Below are 20,299 nucleotides of genomic sequence, written 5' to 3' on the forward strand. Positions count from 1 at the left end.
GAACCTAAAGCTTCGGGAAATCTTCACTTTACTTCACTGCTATTGATCACTTTCCAGACTAAGTTGGTTAAGCCCTTGTCTTCCGCTTTCAGTAAACCGTGCAAATATTTCTCTTCTTATTGTACAGAGTGCCCTGGTCATGTCCAACCCTTTAGCCGAGGAGCAGTCTATGCCAGCCAGGATGTTGTTTCCTATTATATTTATTGAATATATGTATATTTTTCATGTCTACTATATGATTTAAGGAACCAATGATTACACTTTTTACAGCAGAATACTATAATTATTGGCCTTAAGGCCAGGTTCCTCTAAAAAGCGTATTTTTTCAATACATTTTATTTTATTACTAAACATGTAGAGTAATAATTTTTTTGAAGTTATACTTCTTATACGAGTTCGGAAAAGGTTGCGATAGATTCAGGCTTGCGCAACTTGCTCATTGCTGAATCTACGCAACCTTGTCTGCGAAGATGTTCGAGCAGCAAGCGAAGCGGTGACAACTCGGCGATCGTTCGTTCGTTTCTTTCGGCACAGCTCGGCTTTTCTACCAACAACACTAAAGCGTTAGCGTATGCTTATGCTGTTGTTGTTTTTGTAGAACAATCGTTTCGACTTTTCGTTGGTGACATATTCTAATTAAAAATAAATTCTGTTGGGATTCGAACCTACGTACCTACGTGCTCGTCGTAACTTTTGAAGCGCTTACTACCTCGACCACCATTGACTTCGTATTGCGTTGTCTCTAATTATGGTTTGGTTATGCAATTTGAAAGAAATATACAATGGATCAGCTGATTGTTACCTCTCTTTCCTTGCTGTTGCCATGCGCATATGTATGTTTGTATGCTTGTGCATTATTGAAGTTATTTTTCTTTTTCGTTTCGTCTTCTTCTTTCATTTCTGCGAATTCTCAACTATTTTGCGTATATTTTGGCTGAAATAGCTCTGCGTTGGCCGTTGAAAAATTAAGGCTGTACTTTTGGCAGGATCATTTCTGTAGTTAGTCTTCTTTATTTAAAATTTTTTGGAAATCGACCCATGATGACGAGGTATATCGTTTTATCTGACAGCGTGAGGTTTATGAACTTCATTTCTAATATTGTGTTGCGGCATATTAGAAACGATGTTTCTTCGAAAATCGCTCGCTTGCAACGGATAAAACGACTTTGAGTGGTGATTTTAATGAATAAATTCCAAGGTTTTACGCAAAAATACTGCAATCAATAAGTACAGTACGTTGCTTAATGTAGCTGCTTGCGCATTATTTTTCTTTCGTTTTCATTTTTGCGAATTCTCAACTATATATTATGTGACTTTATTTCTTTTCGTCTCTCTCTCTTTTTTTTGTGCTAATTCTTTGAATTTCTGAACGCGCACATGCGTATACATACATTCATATGAGCATGTGCAGATACACAAGATAGATAGAAAGATGTATGCCTTTCAACATGAAGCATTATACAAATAAATATTAACAGAAATTAAATTTATCACAGCAATATTATGTATATGTATATTAGGTATGTTGTTGTGATAAATTTAATTTCTATTAGTAAGAAAAATATTTATTAGTATAGTATTACGATGTTAAAATGCTAAAATTAAAGACTAAGTCCGTCGAGATTCGAACCTGCGTTCACATTGTGACCTTTATGTGCTTACCACCAACACCACTATTGACACTTTCGTGGCGCTGTCTTAAGTATGGTTTGGTTATGTATGTATGTAAGAAATATACGATGGTTCAAATAATTTTGTTTAAGTATAGAAATATGCTTTTGTAGAACATTTGCTTTCGCAAACATACAGACAAATGTGCAAACGACATAATATATGTATGATTGTTTCGCATTTTGCTTCTACGCCGGTCAAATTTCTATACAAAATCGACTGAAATGCATGAGAAAATAAATGGACAACTAGGGCAAATAATTTTTAAAAAAATTTATTGATAATTAATATAAATGAAAATACATGTAAATTTACTTAAATTTATTTAAATTTATTAAAAAAACTTATTTAAATTTATTAAGAAACTTATTTAAATTTATTGAAAACTGCAAAGAAAAATAAAAAGAAAATTCATTTTACTTTGGCCCAGTTTTGTGCGCAATACAAATGCAACGCCAATAATGAATACAAGAAATTGACTAAACACCATGATATAAGATATACAAATTATAATATGACAACCCAATTCGAAGAGTACAAAAGAGAGATGGTTACGCTGGATATTCCCTTCCGCAACGAAGAGACAGAACTACTTTCCGAGTCAAAATTCCTTCATTTAGATTTTGCTTTATAAAATGTGCATAATGAATTTAAAATGTTCTTAGTTTTCATTCATGCAAAACAGATATGTATTTCTTGAATATCACTAAGAAGTATAACTTCTTCCGCGCGTAGGGACTCCACGCACCTTTTTTACATATGAAAAATTACATATGCAGTACTACTCTTGAAAAGTAAATTCTCAGAAAGTAAATAATCACGGAAAAGTTAATCACCTTTAAAGATTACACATGGAATTCCTCGAAAAAGTAAATTTGATCTTAACTTACTTTTCAGAGAGATAATGAAATAAAAAATTCGAAACGAGAACAAGCAGCGTTTTTTTGTACGATGTTGCAAAACTTACTTACTCTCTTGTTTATCACGTCTTTTTTAGTAAATAAACTCTCCTACTTTTGAGATATGTAACACATACATATGTACTTACCATTTACTTCCTCATTTGTTTGGTGTTACAATTATTCTTGTTTTGCTATTGCCTTACAGCAAAAGTTAAACCCCAAAGGTTTTGGACGCTATGTTTGTTATTCTGTACTTCTTCGAAATGGTGCTCAATACGCTAGCCGTCTGCAACTGGTGACGTACAAGGCAATCGGGTGGTTCCCCAAAATTTACAGAAAATTTAGAACATTGCGTTTCGTGATAGCTCCCTCTCCGCCCAGAAATATTTTTTTTCAGCATCTCAATGCCATCTGTTGATTCTGCTTATCAAAACTTTCAACTTACGTCACAGGAGATATGGTGTGAGGCTGCAGACTTCCTTGAAATAAACCATTTGGCAGTCTCAAAGTATTGTAAATAACGTGTCTCATAAGAACTCTGTTAAGAATTTCGATGCAATTTGAGTACCATTGTTAATTTGATTCCAACAGGATGAGATTGCCCGAAGGGTCGCGTGGAATTATCGCTTAGAATGAGATAAGTCTTTACCATGATAGTTTTTCTCTAGATAATCTCTGTAAATCTTTTAAAGGCGCATAACTTGAAAATGCTTGGAATCCGGCCTCCTGAGCATCAATAATTTGCTACATGGATCTACTAGGCCAGTCCCAATTCCATCTGCCGTTTTTCGAGACATCTGTATACTATTGCATGGTGGTCTTTGCTAGGTACTCTTTGCGAGTGGAATTCTCTCAGTCGCCTTTACTTCCCCAGTGAATTTTTGAACATTTTTTTAAAACATATTTTACTCCTAACATCGTCCTTAGAAAAGAGTGCCATACGTAGATTCTCCCACTAGCCTAAAGCGTTTCTGAGCTTATTTTGCCCTGTTCATTCCAAGTTCTGATAAGATGCTTAGGAGACCCGCTTCGTCGTCATTTCTACAACGAGTAGGTTGCTTTTTAAATTCGAGAACAAAAACATTTTAATCATCGAAAATCGCTTTATTGTATTTCAAAACTTTACTGTGGTTGACCCGTAGATAATATTACTACTACCATCTATATAATTTCTATTAGTTAGATTATAACTATTAGTTAATGAGATACAGCATTTTTGTGAAGCAACTTGTGTTAGTTTGCAAAAAAAATGGATCATAAAAGCATTTCATGTGTTAATAAAGCATTGATTTTTTAGTTAAAATACTTTTGAATTGGTGCTCTGCACCAGAGAAGTCAACCGTTGAAAAGAGATTTGCTAAGTTGGAAAGAGGCGTAATGAGCACCGAGGACAAAGTGGGTGCCTCGCAAGTTCATAATCTAACAAAAACAACGAATTGCTGACTCTGAAGAGTGTTTGAGTGCTCTTCGTTTAGGATGCACTTGGTATAATATTCATCGACTGAATACTGAGCCAGTTATAATCCATCTATGTCTATTTGGTCGCAGTTCCCTTCTACTATTCCAAATATTTAGCAATTGTATTATTTTTGAGGAAGGATCAATTTGAAATAGTACGCATATACTTCATCGTTTCCGTTTAAATATTTCTCGCTAGAGAGCTCCGATAATAAACGCGTCCGATCGCTGCTAAATTCAAAGTGCTACAGGGAGTACCGCGGCCTGCTATTTATAGGCACGCCCCAGCCGTCTTGGCCGACCGGTACCGCCGCAAACGCAACGACACGCAATTTTTAAATCTGTAATATCTTCGGAAATATTCGTTTAAATCAAATGCTGTACAGGGCCATATAGATCTACTATATATTAAATGATCAATGTATTTAAGGTATTTAATTGGATAACGATTATTACTGTATTGGTTAAAATCGCCTCGGAAATTAGCCATTATTTGTCGAAAAAAGTAAATGACAAAAAACTGTTATTGTGGGATATAAATAAGAGATAGACTTACTGTACATATACCATCACGGAGTTTTCTGTAGACCTTTTCAATGTGTACAATACTTAGAATATTATTTTGATAAATCTACATAAAAGGCTTCATCTTCAATCACTCTATGTATTAAAAAAAGCCGCACCAAAATATGTTACGTAGTTTTAAATATTTAAGCATACAAAGGCATATAGGGGAAAAAAAAACTGACTTTATTTTATACTATGTATTGATATTGATATTCACCGTTAAATCCGTACACCTTTAGATGCCTTAGAGCCAATTGTCGAAGCACTTTTGTCACTGTGATTGAGGAATTTCCAAAACATTAAAGTTTGTTTTAAAATTGGTAAAACTTTTTCCGAAACGTTTCAATTGATGAAACAAGTTTATGACGAGTGGTTTCAACCTTTTCAAAGTGGTCGTGAGAACATAAATGATGATCAACATGTGGGCCAATCAAAATCCGTGATCACCGAAAATTCCATCGAAACTGTGCGTGAATTCGTCAAAAATCAGCCGAAGTCATTCATTTTCATTCACGGAAATGGAATTGTAGCGAAACGCTACAAGGCTGGAAGGCACCGGACGAGCCGAAACCCAAAAATCGCGCATGAAGAAGTCAAAAGAGAAGACAATGCTGATTTGTTTTATGATTCCACCAAAAAATTTGTTCCACCCGGTCAAAACGTTAATGCGGTATTCTACCTGGATTTTTGGAAGTGTTTGTGCGCCGTATTCGACGTGTTCGGCCCGATTTCGCGAAGTGAAAGTAGGTGTTTGTTGCCCACGATAATGCGCCGTCTCATCGATCGACGCTTGTGACCGATTATTTGACCAAAAATCACATTTTAACCATTAACCACTCCCCGTATTCACCTGATATGGCATCGTGCGACTTCTTCCTTTTCGGAAAAATGTATTTACCCATGAAAAGAAAGCGTTATGTAGACGTAGATGCCATTCAAAAGGCTTGCGGCGGCATACTGGCGGCCATACCGGCCAAAAACACTCGTTCGACATGCTTTTGGACCGTGCAAAAAGCTGTAATTGAAGCAGGGAGACTATTTTGAATAAAACAGATTGAAAAAACCCGTTTGTTTTGTTGTTCTTTTATGTCCTGTTTGCTTTGAAAAGCAGCTTGTATTTATCATCTTTATTATTTTTTTATTTGTATGTACAATCTGCAGCTCTGTAATCATCCTCCAAAGCTCTTTACTTGGGTTTTTTTAAAGCGTGTTGATTTTCTTAGTGCGGAGTGTTTCTTCGAAAAGGATTTCCGCTGGTTGGATTGGGGACAGTTCAAGGATAGCTGGCGTGATAAGCATTCAAGGTAATGCCTCCTGTTATCAATATCCACTCTCACCAAAAAGCGAATGAATCTTAGCACCACATACCGTTGGTTCTATCACACAAATCCTAACTTACCCTTCTGTGGAACTATATTACAGAACTGTCTCTTCGTGGGAAGGTCGTGTGTCATGACTCATCGGTCTGGGTGCCTCCCAGGACAAGCCCATCCAAAAACTCTTTACCTCCTTTGCCCTCAACCGACTTTTTTTCATTCCACGGTCTCATTATTATCGCACTGAACCTAAAGCTTCGGGAAATCTTCACTTTACTTCACTGCTATTGATCACTTTCCAGACTAAGTTGGTTAAGCCCTTGTCTTCCGCTTTCAGTAAACCGTGCAAATATTTCTCTTCTTATTGTTCAGAGTGCCCTAGTTATCCAACCCTTTAGCCGAGGAGCAGTTATAGCCAGGATGTTGTTTCCTATTATATTTATTGAATATATGTATATTTTTCATACTATATGATTTAAGGAGTTCAGCGAATACTATAAATTGGCGCATGTAGAGTAATAAATTTTTTTTGAAGTTATACTTCTTATAGATTCGATAGACCCAGTTGCGCAACCTTGCTCAATATGAATCTACGCAACCTTGTCTGCGAAGATGTTCGAGCAGCAAGCGAAGCGGTGACAATCGGCGATCGTTTGTTGTTTCTTTCGGCAACAGCTCGGTTTTTCTACCAACAACACAATGTTGTCATGCTTATGCTGTTGTTGTTTTTGTAGAACAATGTTTCAATTTTTGGTTGGTGACATATTCAATTTAAAATAAATTTGTTGGGATTCGAACCTACGTGCTCGTCGTAACTTTTCAAGCGCTTACCACCAACACCACCATTGACACTTGAATTGCGTTGTCCTAATCATGGTTTGGTTATGCATGAAAGAAATATACAATGAATCGCCGATTGTTACCTCTTTTCCTTGCTGCTGCTGCCGCATATGTATGTTTGTATACTTGTGCATTATTGAAGTTATGCTTTTTTTCTTTCGTTTGTCTTTCATTTCTGCGAATTCTCAACTATTTTGCGTGTATATTTTGTTGAAATACTCTGCGTTGGTCGGTTGAAAAATTAAGGCTATACTTTACAGGATCATTTCTGTAGTTAGTCTTCATTTAAATTTTTTGGAAATCGACCCGCGATGACGAGGTGTATCGTTTTATCTGACAGCGTGAGGTTTATGAACTTCATTTCTAATATTGTGTTGTGGCATATTTAGAAATGATGTTTCTTCGAAAATCGCTCGCCTACAACGGATAAAATGACTTCTGAGTGGTGATTTTAATGAATAAATTCCAAGGTTTTACGCAAAAATAATGCGGTCAATAAGTACAGTACACTTATGTATGCTTGCGCATTATTTTTCTTTCGTTTGTCTTTCATTTTTGCGAATTCTCAACTATTTTATGTGACTTTATTTCTTTCGTCTCTCTTTTTTTTGTGCGAATTCTTTGAATTTCTGAACGCGCACATGCGTATACATACATTCATATGAGCATGGTCAGATACACAAGATAGGATAGAAAGATGTATGCCTTTTAACATCGTATACTATACTAATAAATATTTTTTGTACTAATAGAAATTAAATTTATCACAGCAATAATGTGTATATGTATGTATGGTATATTGCTGTGATAAATTTAATTTCTATTAGTAAGAAAAATATTTATTAGTATAGTATTACGATGTTAAAATGCAAAAATTAAAGACTAAATCCATCGAGATTCGAACCTGCGTTCACATTGTGACTTTTTATGTGCTTACCACCAACACCACTATTGACACTTTCGTGGCGTTGTCTTAAGTATGGTTTGGTTATGCATGTAAGAAATATACGATGGTTCAAATAATTTTGTTTAAGTACAGAAATATGCTTCTGTAGAACATTTGCTTTCGCAAACATACAGACAAGTGTGCAAACGACATAATATATGTATGATTGTTTCGCATTTTGCTTCTACGCCGGTCAAATTTCTATACAAAAATCGACTGAAATGCTTGAGAAAATAAAATGGACAACTAGGGCAAATAATTTAAAAAAAAAATTATTGATAATTAAATATAAATGAAAATACATGTAAATTTCCATCATTTATAATAATTTTTTTTCATTAAGTTATAAAATTCATAAGAAATAAAAAATTTTCCCAAAAATAATCAAACTTTAACAGTTAATATCTCTTAACCGTTTGGGTTTACGAAAAAATCATAATTGACCTTTTTTGTAGAGCATTCAATTTCCTACAAAATCTAAGGAACAAGATATTTTTTCAAGTACTTTGGAAGCGAGATATAAATTTTTCTATCTGATAATAAGAAAAAATAGAAAACTGTATGTAGGAGGACCTTCCCGTTACAAATAAAAAGTCATGTTTGGAGAGGATTTCTTTCTAGGAACCCATTTTTCCGAGTACAAACGAAAAAAAAATTTTTTTTTTGAATCACTCTAGTGCATAATGAATTTAAATGTTCTAGTTTTCTTTCATACAAAATGATATGCATTTCTGAATATCACTAAGAAGTATAACTTCTTCCGCGCGTAGGGACTCCACGCACCTTTTTTACATATGAAAGTATTACATACAGTATACTCTCGAAAAGTAAATTCTCAGAAAGTAAATAATCACGGAAAAAGTTAATCACCTTTTAAGATTACATTACGCACCTCGAAAAAGTAAATTTTTTAATTCTACTTTTCAGAGAGTGTGATAAAAAATTCGAAACTTAGGTGTCAAGCAGCTGCTTTTTGTACGATGTTGCAAAAACACTTACTCTCTTGTTTATCGCGTCTTTTTAGTAAATAAACTCTCCTACTTTGAGATATGTAACATACATATGTATTTCCTTACCATATTTACCTCCTATTTGTTTTGTGTTATAATTTATTTGTTTTTATATTGCCTTGCATACAAGCAACCCCAAAGGTTTTGACGCTATGTTTGTTATCTCTGTACTTCTTCGAAATGGTGCTCACTACGCCAGCCGTCCGTAACTGGTGATGCATAAGGCAATCGGGTGGTTCCCCAAAATTTACAGAAAATTTCGAACATTGCGTTTCGTGATAGCTCCCTCTCCGCTCAGAAATATTTTTTTTCAGCATCTCAATGCCATCTTGTTGATTCTGCTTATCAAAACTTTCAACTTACGTCACAGGAGATATGGTGTGAGGCTGCAGACTTCTGAAATAACCATTTGGCAAAGTCTCAAAGTAATAAAATAACGTGTTCATAAGAACTCTGTTAAGAATTTCTGATGCAATTGAGTACCATTGTTAATTTGATTCCAACAGATGAGATTGTCTGAAGGGTCGCGGAATTATCGCTTAGAATGAGATAAGTTCACTGGCATGATAGTTTTTCTCTAGATAATCTCTGTAAATCTTTTAAAGGCGTACAACTTGGAAAAATGCTTGGAATCCGGCCCTTGAGCACCGACAATTTGCTACATGGATCTACTAGGCCAGTCCCAATTCCATCTGCCGTTTTCGAGACATCTGTATACTATTGCATGGTGGTCTTTGCTAAGTACTCTTTGCGAGTGGAATTCTCTCAGTCGCCTTTACTTCCAGTGAATTTTTGAACATTTTTTTAAAACATATTTTTACTCCTAATATCATCCTTAGAAAAGAGTGCCATACGTAGATTCTCCCCACTAGCCTAAGCGTTTCTGAGCTTATTTTGCCCTGTTCATTCCAAGTTCTGATAAGATGCTTAGGAGACCCGGCTTCGTCGTCATTTCTACAACGAGTAGGTTGCTTTTTAAATTCGAGAACAAAAACATTTTAATCATCGAAAATCGCTTTATTGTATTTCAAAACTTTACTGTGGTTGACCACGTAGATAATATTACTACTACCATCTATATAATTTCTATTAGTTAGATTATAACTATTAGTTAATGAGATACAGCATTTTGTGAAGCAACTTGTGTTAGTTTGCAAAAAAATGGATCATAAAAGCATTTCATGTGTTAATAAAGCATTGATTTTTTAGTTAAAATACTTTTGAATTGGTAGCTCTGCACCAGAGAGAAGTCAACAAATGTTGAAAAGAGATTTGCTAAGTTGGAAAGAGGCGTAATGAGCACCAGGGAGGACAAAGTGGGTGCCTCGTAAGTTCACATAATCTAACAAAAACAACGAATTGCTGACTCTGAAGAGTGTTTGAGTGCTCTTCGTTTAGGATGCACTTGGTATAATATTCATCGACTGAATACTGAGCCAGTTATAATCCATCTATGTCTATTTTGGTCGGTACCCCTTCTACTATTCCAAATATTTAGCAATTGTATTATTTTTGAGGAAGGATCAATTTGAAATAGTACGCATATACTTCATCGTTTCCGTTTAAATATTTCTCGCTGAGAGAGCTCCGATAATAAACGCGTCCGATCGCTGCTAAACCAAAGTGCTACAGGGAGTACCGCGGCCTGCTATTTATAGGCACGCCCCAGCCGTCTTGGCCGACCGGTACCGCCGCAAACGCAACGACACGCAATTTTAAATCTGTAATATCTTCGGAAATATTCGTTTAAATCAAATGCTGTACAGGGCCATATAGATCTACTATATATTAAATGATCAATGTATTTAAGGTATTTAATTGGATAACGATTATTACTGTATTGGTTAAAACCGCCTCGGAAATTAGCCATTATTTGTCGAAAAAAGTAAATGACAAAAAAATGTTATTGTGGGATATAAATAAGAGATAGACTTACTGTACATATACCATCACGGAGTTTTCTGTAGACCTTTTCAATGTGTACAATACTTAGAATATTATTTTGATAAATCTACATAAAAAAGCTTCATCTTCAATCACTCTATGTATTAAAAAAAGCCGCACCAAAATATGTTACGTAGTTTTAAATATTTAAGCATACAAAGGCATATAGGGGAAAAAAAACTGACTTTATTTTTATACTATGTATTGATATTGATATTCACCGTTAAATCCGTACACACCTTTAGATGCCTTAGAGCCAATTGTCGAAGCACTTTTGTCACTGTGATTAGGAATTTCCAAAACATTAAAGTTTGTTTTAAAATTGGTAAAACTTTTTCCGAAACGTTTCAATTGATGAAACAAGTTTATGACGAGTGGTTTCAGCAGCCTTTCAAAGTGGTCGTGAACATAAATGATGATCAACATGTGTGGGCCAATCAAAATCCGTGATCACCGAAGATTCCATCGAAACTGTGCGTTAGTTCGTCAAAAATCAGCCGAAGTCATTCATTTTCATTCACGGAAATGGAATTGTAGCGAAAGCGCTACAAGGCTGGAAGGCACCGGACGAGGCAGAGCCCCAAAAAATCGCGCATGCAGAAGTCAAAAGAGAAGACAATGCTGATTTGTTTTTATGATTCCACCAAAAAAATTTGTTCCACCCGGTCAAAACGTTAATGCGGTATTCTACCTTGGATTTTTGAAGTGTTTGGTGCGCCGTATTCGACGTGTTCGGCCCGAATATCGCGAAGATGAAAGTAGGTGTTTGTTGCACGATAATGCGCCGTCTCATCGATCGACGCTTGTGACCGATTATTTGACCAAAAATCACATTTTAACCATTAACCACTCCCCGTATTCACCTGATATGGCATCGTGCGACTTCTTCCTTTTCGGAAAAATGTATTTACCCATGAAAAGAAAGCGTTATGTAGACGTAGATGCCATTCAAAAGGCTTGCGGCGGCATACTGGCGGCCATACCGGCCAAAAACACTCGTTCGACATGCTTTTGGACCGTGCAAAAAGCTGTATTGAAGCAGGAGACTATTTTGAATAAAACAGATTGAAAAAAACCGTTTGTTTTGTTGTTCTTTTATGTCCTGTTTGCTTTGAAAAGCAGCTTGTATTTATCATCTTTTATTATTTTTTTATTTGTATGTACAATCTGCAGCTCTGTAGTCATCCTCCAAAGCTCTTTACTTGGGTTTTTTTAAAGCGTGTTGATTTTCTTAGTGCGGAGTGTTTCTTCGAAAAGGATTTCCGCTGGTTGGATTGGGGACAGTTCAAGGATAGCTGGCGTGATAAGCATTCAAGGTAATGCCTCCTGTTATCAATATCCACTCTCACCAAAAAGCGAATGAATCTTAGCTTTCACATACCGTTGGTTCTATCACACAAATCCTAACTTACCCTTCTGTGGAACTATATTACAGAACTGTCTCTTCGTGGGAAGGTCGTGTGTCATGACTCATCGGTACTGGGTGCCTCCCAGGAGACAGCCCATCCAAAAACTCTTTACCTCGCTTTGCCCTCAACCGACTTTTTTTCATTCCACGGTCTCATTATTATCGCACTGAACCTAAAGCTTCGGGAAATCTTCACTTTACTTCACTGCTATTGATCACTTTCCAGACTAAGTTGGTTAAGCCCTTGTCTTCCGCTTTCAGTAAACCGTGCAAATATTCCTCTTCTTATTGTACAGAGTGCCCTGGTCATGTCCAACCCTTTAGCCGAGGAGCAGTCTATGCCAGCCATAGGATGTTGTTTCCTATTATATTTATTGAATATATGTATATTTTTCATGTCTACTATATGATTTAAAGGAACCAATAATGATTGCACTTTTTACAGCGAATACTATAATTATTGGCCTTAAGGCCAGGTTCCTCTAAAAGCGTATTTTTTCAATACATTTTTATTTTTATTACTAAACATGTAGAGTAATAAATTTTTTTTGAAGTTATACTTCTTATACGAGTTCGGAAAAGGTTGCAATAGATTCAGGTTGCGCAACCTTGCTCAATATGAATCTACGCTACCTTGTCTGCGAAGATGTTCGAGCAGCAAGGGAAGCGGGTGACAATCGGCGATCGTTTGTTCATTTCTTTCGGCACAGCTCGGCTTTTCTACCAACAACACAATGTTGCCATGCTTATGCTGTTGTTGTTTTGTAAGAACAATGTTTCAATTTTTGGTTGGTGACATATTCAATTAAAAATAAATTCTGTTGGGATTCGAACCTACGTACCCTACGTGCTCGTCGTAACTTTTGAAGGCGCTTACCACCTCGACCACCATTGACTCCTGTATTGCGTTGTCCTAATTATGGTTTGGTTATGCATGAAAGAAAATATACAATGGATCGCCGATTGTTACCTCTTTCCCTTGCTGCTGCTGCGCATATGTATGTTTTTTATGCTTGTGCATTATTGAAGTTATGCTTCTTTTTCTTTCGTTTGTCTTTCATTTCTTTTGCGAATTCTCAACTATTTTGCGTATATTTTGGTTGAAATACTCTGCGTTGGCCGTTGAAAAATTAAGGCTGTACTTTACAGGATCATTTCTGTAGTTAGTCTTCATTTAAATTTTTGGAAATCGACCCGCGATGACGAGGTATATCGTTTTATCTGACAGCGTGAGGTTTATGAACTTCATTTCTAATATTGTGTTGTGGCATATTAGAAACGATGTTTCTTCGAAAATCGCTCGCTTACAACGGATAAAACGACTTCTGAGTGGTGATTTTAATGAATAAATTCCAAGGTTTTACGCAAAAATAATGCGGTCAATAAGTACAGTACGCTGCTTATGTATGCTTGCGCATTATTTTTCTTTCGTTTTCATTTTTGCGAATTCTCAACTATATTATGTGACTTTATTTCTTTCGTCTCTCTTTTTTTTTTGTGCTAATTCTTTGAATTTCTGAACGCGCACATGCGTATACATACATTCATATGAGCATGTGCAGATACACAAGATAGGATAGAAAGATGTATGCCTTTTAACATCGTATACTATGTATACTAATAAATATTTTTCATACTAATAGAAATTAAATTTATCACAGCAATATTATGTATATGTATATTAGGTATGTTGTTGTGATAAATTTAATTTCTATTAGTAAGAAAAATATTTATTAGTATAGTATTACGATGTTAAAATGCTAAAATTAAAGACTAAGTCCGTCGAGATTCGAACCTGCGTTCACATTGTGACCTTTTATGTGCTTACCACTAACACCACTATTGACACTTTCGTGGCGCTGTCTTAAGTATGGTTTGGTTATGTATGTAAGAAATATACGATGGTTCAAATAATTTTGTTTAAGTATAGAAATATGCTTTTGTAGAACATTTGCTTTCGCAAACATACAGACAAATGTGCAAACGACATAATATATGTATGATTGTTTCGCATTTTGCTTCATACGCCGGTCAAATTTCTATACAAAAATCGACTGAAATGCATGAGAAAATAAAATGGACAACTAAGGCAAATAATTTTTAAAAAAAATTTATTGATAATTAAATATAAATGAAAATACATGTAAATTTACTTAAATTTATTTAAATTTATTAAAAAACTTATTTAAATTTATTAAGAAACTTATTTAAATTTATTGAAAAACTGCAAAGAAAAATAAAAAGAAATTCATTTTACTTTGGCCCAGTTTTTGTGCGCAATACAAATGCAACGCCAATAATGAATACAAGAAATTGACTAAACACCATGATATAAGATATACAAATTATAATATGACAACCCAATTCAGAAGAGTACAAAAAGAGAGATGGTTACGCTGGATATTCCCTTCCGCAACGAAGAGACAGAACTACTTTCCGAGTCAATATTCCTTCATTTAGATTTTGCTTTATAAAATGTGCATAATGAATTTAAATGTTCTAGTTTTCTTTCATGCAAAATGATATGCATTTCTGAATATCACTAAGAAGTATAACTTCTTCCGCGCGTAGGGACTCCACGCACCTTTTTTTTACATATGAAAGTACATATACAGTATACTCTCGAAAAGTAAATTCTCAGAAAGTAAATAATCACGGAAAAGTTAATCACCTTTAAGATTACACATGCACCTCGAAAAAGTAAATTTTTTAATTTACTTTTCAGAGAGTGTGATAAAAAATTCGAAACGAAACAAGCAGCGTTTTTGTACGATGTTGCAAAAACACTTACTCTCTTGTTTATCGCGTCTTTTTAGTAAATAAACTCTCCTACTTTTGAGATATGTACATACATATGTACTTACCATTTACTTCCTCATTTGTTTTGTGTTACAATTATTTTGTTTTGCTATTGCCTTACAGCAAGCAAACCCCAAAGGTTTTGACGCTATGTTTGTTATTCTGTACTTCTTCGAAATGGTGCTCAATACGCTAGCCGTCTGCAACTGGTGACGTACAAGGCAATCGGGTGGTTCCCAAATTTACAGAAAATTTAGAACATTGCGTTTCGTGATAGCTCCTCTCCGCCCAGAAATATTTTTTCAGCATCTCAATGCCATCTGTTGATTCTGCTTATCAAAACTTTCAACTTACGTCACAGGAGATATGGTGTGAGGCTGCAGACTTCTGAAATAACCATTTGGCAGTCTCAAAGTAATAAAATAACGTGTTCATAAGAACTCTGTTAAGAATTTCGATGCAATTGAGTACCATTGTTAATTTGATTCCAACAGATGAAGGGATTGCCCGAAGGGTCGCGGAATTATCGCTTAGAATGAGATAAGTTCACCATGATAGTTTTTCTCTAGATAATCTCTGTAAATCTTTTAAGGCGTACAACTTGAAAATGCTTGGAATCCGGCCCTTGAGCACCGACAATTTGCTACATGGATCTGGACTAGGCCAGTCCCAATTCCATCTGCCGTTTTCGAGACATCTGTATACTATTGCATAGGTGGTCTTTGCTAGGTACTCTTTTGCAGTGGAATTCTCTCAGTCGCCTTTGCTTCCAGTGAATTTTTGAACATTTTTTTAAAACATATTTTACTCTAATATCGTCCTTAGAAAAGAAGTGCCATACGTAGATTCTCCCCACTAGCCTAAGCGTTTCTGAGCTTATTTTGCCCTGTTCATTCCAAGTTCTGATAAGATGCTTAGAGGCCGCTTCATCGTCATTTCTACAACCCAGTGAGGTTGCTTTTTAAATTCGAACAAAAACATTTTAATCATCGAAAATCGCTTTGTTGTATTTTCAAAACTTTTGCTGTGGTTGACCCCGTAGATAATATTACTACTACCATCTATATAATTCCCAATACAGGTTTGATTGTAACTATTAGTTAATGAGATACAACGCATTTTTGTGAAGCAACTTGTGTTAGTTTGCAAAAAAATGGATCATAAAAGCATTTCATGTGTTAATAAAGCATTGATTTTTTATTAAAATACTTTTGAATTGGTGCTCTGCACCAGAGAAGTCAACCGTTGAAAAGAGATTTGCTAAGTTGGAAAGAGGCGTAATGAGCACCGAGGACTCTGTGCAAAGTGGGTGCCTCGCAAGTTCATAATCTAACAAAAACAACGAATTGCTGACTCTGAAGAGTGTTTGAGTGCTCTTCGTTTAGGATGCACTTGGTATAATATTCATCGACTGAATACTGAGCCAGTTATAATCCATCTATGTCTATTTGGTCGCAGTTCCCTTCTACTATTCCAAATATTTAGCAATTGTATTATTTTTGACTAATGATCAGTTTGAAATTGTACACATATACTTCATCGTTTTCGTTTAAATATTCCTCGCTAGAGGCCTCCGATAATAAACGCGTCCGATCGCTGCTAAATTTGTGGGAGAACCACAATTTTTAAATCTGATATACATATCTTCGGAAATATTTATTTAAATCAATGTACAGGGCCATATAGATCTATTTAATTGGATAACGATTATTACTGTATTGATTAAAATCGCTTCCGAAAATTAGCCATTATTTGTCGTAAAAGTAAATGACAAAAAAATGTTATTGTGGGATATAAATAAGAGATTGACATATATCACCGCGGATTTTTCTGTAGATCTTTTCAATGGGTACAATACTTAGAATATTATTTTGATAAATCTACATAAAAAGCTTCATCTTCAATCACTCTATGTATTAAAAAAAGCCGCACCAAAATATGTTACGTAGTTTTAAATATTTAAGCATACAAAGGCATATAGGGGAAAAAAAACTGACTTTATTTTATACTATGTATTGATATTGATATTCACCGTTAAATCCGTACACCTTTAGATGCCTTAGAGCCAATTGTCGAAGCACTTTTGTCACTGTGATTGAGGAATTTCCAAAACATTAAAGTTTGTTTTAAAATTGGTAAAACTTTTTCCGAAACGTTTCAATTGATGAAACAAGTTTATGACGAGTGGTTTCAACCTTTTCAAAGTGGTCGTGAGAACATAAATGATGATCAACATGTGGGCCAATCAAAATCCGTGATCACCGAAAATTCCATCGAAACTGTGCGTGAATTCGTCAAAATCAGCCGAAGTCATTCATTTTCATTCACGGAAATGGAATTGTAGCGAAACGCTACAAGGCTGGAAGGCACCGGACGAGCCGGAACCCAAAAATCGCGCATGAAGAAGTCAAAAGAGAAGACAATGCTGATTTGTTTTATGATTCCACCAAAAATTTGTTCCACCCGGTCAAAACGTTAATGCGGTATTCTACCTTGGATTTTTGAAGTGTTTGGTGCGCCGTATTCGACGTGTTCGGCCCGAATATCGCGAAGATGAAAGTAGGTGTTTGTTGCACGATAATGCGCCGTCTCATCGATCGACGCTTGTGACCGATTATTTGACCAAAAATCACATTTTAACCATTAACCACTCCCCGTATTCACCTGATATGGCATCGTGCGACTTCTTCCTTTTTCGGAAAAATGTATTTACCCATGAAAAAGAAAGCGTTATGTAGACGTAGATGCCATTCAAAAGGCTTGCGGCGGCATACTGGCGGCCATACCGGCCAAAAACACTCGTTCGACATGCTTTTGGACCGTGCAAAAAGCTGTATTGAAGCAGGAGACTATTTTGAATAAAACAGATTGAAAAAAACCGTTTGTTTTGTTGTTCTTTTATGTCCTGTTTGCTTTGAAAAGCAGCTTGTATTTATCATCTTTTATTATTTTTTTATTTGTATGTACAATCTGCAGCTCTGTAATCATCCTCCAAAGCACTTTACTTGGGTTTTTTTAAAGCGTGTTGATTTTCTTAGTGCGGAGTGTTTCTTCGAAAAGGATTTCCGCTGGTTGGATTGGGGACAGTTCAAGGATAGCTGGCGTGATAAGCATTCAAGGTAATGCCTCCTGTTATCAATATCCACTCTCACCAAAAAGCGAATGAATCTTAGCACCACATACCGTTGGTTCTATCACACAAATCCTAACTTACCCTTCTGTGGAACTATATTACAGAACTGTCTCTTCGTGGGAAGGTCGTGTGTCATGACTCATCGGTTTGGGTGCCTCCCAGGAGCAAGCCCATCCAAAAACTCTTTACCTCCTTTGCCCTCAACCGACTTTTTTTCATTCCACGGTCTCATTATTATCGCACTGAACCTAAAGCTTCGGGAAATCTTCACTTTACTTCACTGCTATTGATCACTTTCCAGACTAAGTTGGTTAAGCCCTTGTCTTCCGCTTTCAGTAAACCGTGCAAATATTCCTCTTCTTATTGTACAGAGTGCCCTGGTCATGTCCAACCCTTTAGCCGAGGAGCAGTCTATGCCAGCCAGGATGTTGTTTCCTATTATATTTATTGAATATATGTATATTTTTCATGTCTACTATATGATTTAAGGAACCAATGATTACACTTTTTACAGCGAATACTATAATTATTGGCCTTAAGGCCAGGTTCCTCTAAAAAGCGTATTTTTTCAATACATTTTATTTTTATTACTAAACATGTAGAGTAATAAATTTTTTTTGAAGTTATACTTCTTATACGAGTTCGGAAAAGGTTGCGATAGATTCAGGTTGCGCAACCTTGCTCAATATGAATCTACGCAACCTTGTCTGCGAAGATGTTCGAGCAGCAAGCGAAGCGGTGACAATCGGCGATCGTTTGTTCGTTTCTTTCGGCACAGCTCGGTTTTTCTACCAACAACACAATGTTGCCATGCTTATGCTGTTGTTGTTTTTGTAGAACAATGTTTCAATTTTGGTTGGTGACATATTCAATTAAAAATAAATTCTGTTGGGATTCGAACTCTACGTACCTACGTGTGCTCGTCGTAACTTTTGAAGCGCTTACCACCTCGACCACCATTGACTCTCTGTATTGCGTTGTCCTAATTATGGTTTGGTTATGCATGAAAGAAAATATACAATGGATCGCCGATTGTTACCTCTTTTCCTTGCTGTTGCTACAGCATATGTATGTTTTATGCTTTGTGCATTATTGAAGTTATGCTTCTTTTTCTTTCGTTTGCTCATTTCATTTCTGCGAATTCTCAACTATTTTTGCGTTATTATTTTGGTTGAAATACTTGCGTTGGCCGTTGAAAAATTAAGGCTGTACTTTTTACAGGATCATTTCTGTAGTTAGTCTCTACATTTAAATTCTTTTTGGAAATCGACCCGCGATGATGAGGTATATGCGTTTTATCTGACAGCGTGAGGTTTATGAACTTCATTTCTAATATTGTGTTGTGGCATATTAGAAACGATGTTTCTTCGAAAATCGCTCGCTTTACAACGGATAAAACGACTTCTGAGTGGTGATTTTAATGAATAAATTCCAAGGTTTTACGCAAAAATAATGCGGTCAATAAGTACAGTACGCGTTTATGTATGCTTGCGCATTATTTTTCTTTCGTTTTCATTTTTGCGAATTCTCAACTATATTATGTGGACTTTATTTTCTGTCTCTCTTTTTTTTTTGTGCTAATTCTTTGAATTTCTGAACGCGCACATGCGTATACATACATTCATATGAGCATGTGCAGATACACAAGATAGATAGAAAGATGTATGCCTTTTAACATCGTATACTATGTATACTAATAAATATTTTTCATATTAACAGAAATTAAATTTACTCACAGCAATATTATGTATATGTATATTAGGTATGTTGTTGTGATAAATTTAATTTCTATTAGTAAGAAAATATTTATTAGTATAGTATTACGATGTTAAAATGCTAAAAATTAAAGTACTAAGTCCGTCGAGATTCGAACCTGCGTTCACATTGTGACCTTTTATGTGCTTACCACTAACACCACTATTGACACTTTCGTGGCGCTGTCTTAAGTATGGTTTGGTTATGTATGTAAGAAATATACGATGGTTCAAATAATTTTGTTTAAGTATAGAAATATGCTTTTGTAGAACATTTGCTTTCGCAAACATACAGACGAATGTGCAAACGACATAATATATGTATGATTGTTTCGCATTTTGCTTCTACGCCGGTTAAATTTCTATACAAAAATCGACTGAAATGCATGAGAAAATAAAATGGACAACTAGGGCAAATAATTTTAAAAATTTATTGATAATTAAATATAAATGAAAATACATGTACATAAATTTACTTAAATTTATTTAAATTTAATAAAAAACTTATTTAAATTTATTAAGAAACTTATTTAAATTTATTGAAAAACTGC

General features: G+C 35.4%; 1 protein-coding gene, 3 non-coding genes and 1 pseudogene across 17 annotated transcripts in view; all 5 read left to right on the forward strand.

Moving 5' to 3' along the window:
• Positions 1-20,299, forward strand: part of LOC120780022 (calcium/calmodulin-dependent protein kinase type 1-like) — a 113,950-nt gene that overhangs the window by 18,615 nt on the left and 75,036 nt on the right. The window lies entirely within an intron of this gene.
• LOC120780033 lies at positions 968-1,175 on the forward strand. The gene has a single exon (XR_005705799.1). It is a non-coding gene; the product is annotated as a small nucleolar RNA U3 (small nucleolar RNA).
• On the forward strand, positions 6,998-7,201 carry LOC120780039. The gene has a single exon (XR_005705800.1). It is a non-coding gene; the product is annotated as a small nucleolar RNA U3 (small nucleolar RNA).
• Positions 13,195-13,396, forward strand: LOC120780040 (annotated as a pseudogene).
• On the forward strand, positions 19,197-19,407 carry LOC120780028. The gene has a single exon (XR_005705797.1). It is a non-coding gene; the product is annotated as a small nucleolar RNA U3 (small nucleolar RNA).

Source organism: Bactrocera tryoni, unplaced genomic scaffold (assembly GCF_016617805.1).
Source record: "Bactrocera tryoni isolate S06 unplaced genomic scaffold, CSIRO_BtryS06_freeze2 scaffold_120, whole genome shotgun sequence".
Lineage (NCBI taxonomy): Eukaryota > Metazoa > Arthropoda > Insecta > Diptera > Tephritidae > Bactrocera > Bactrocera tryoni.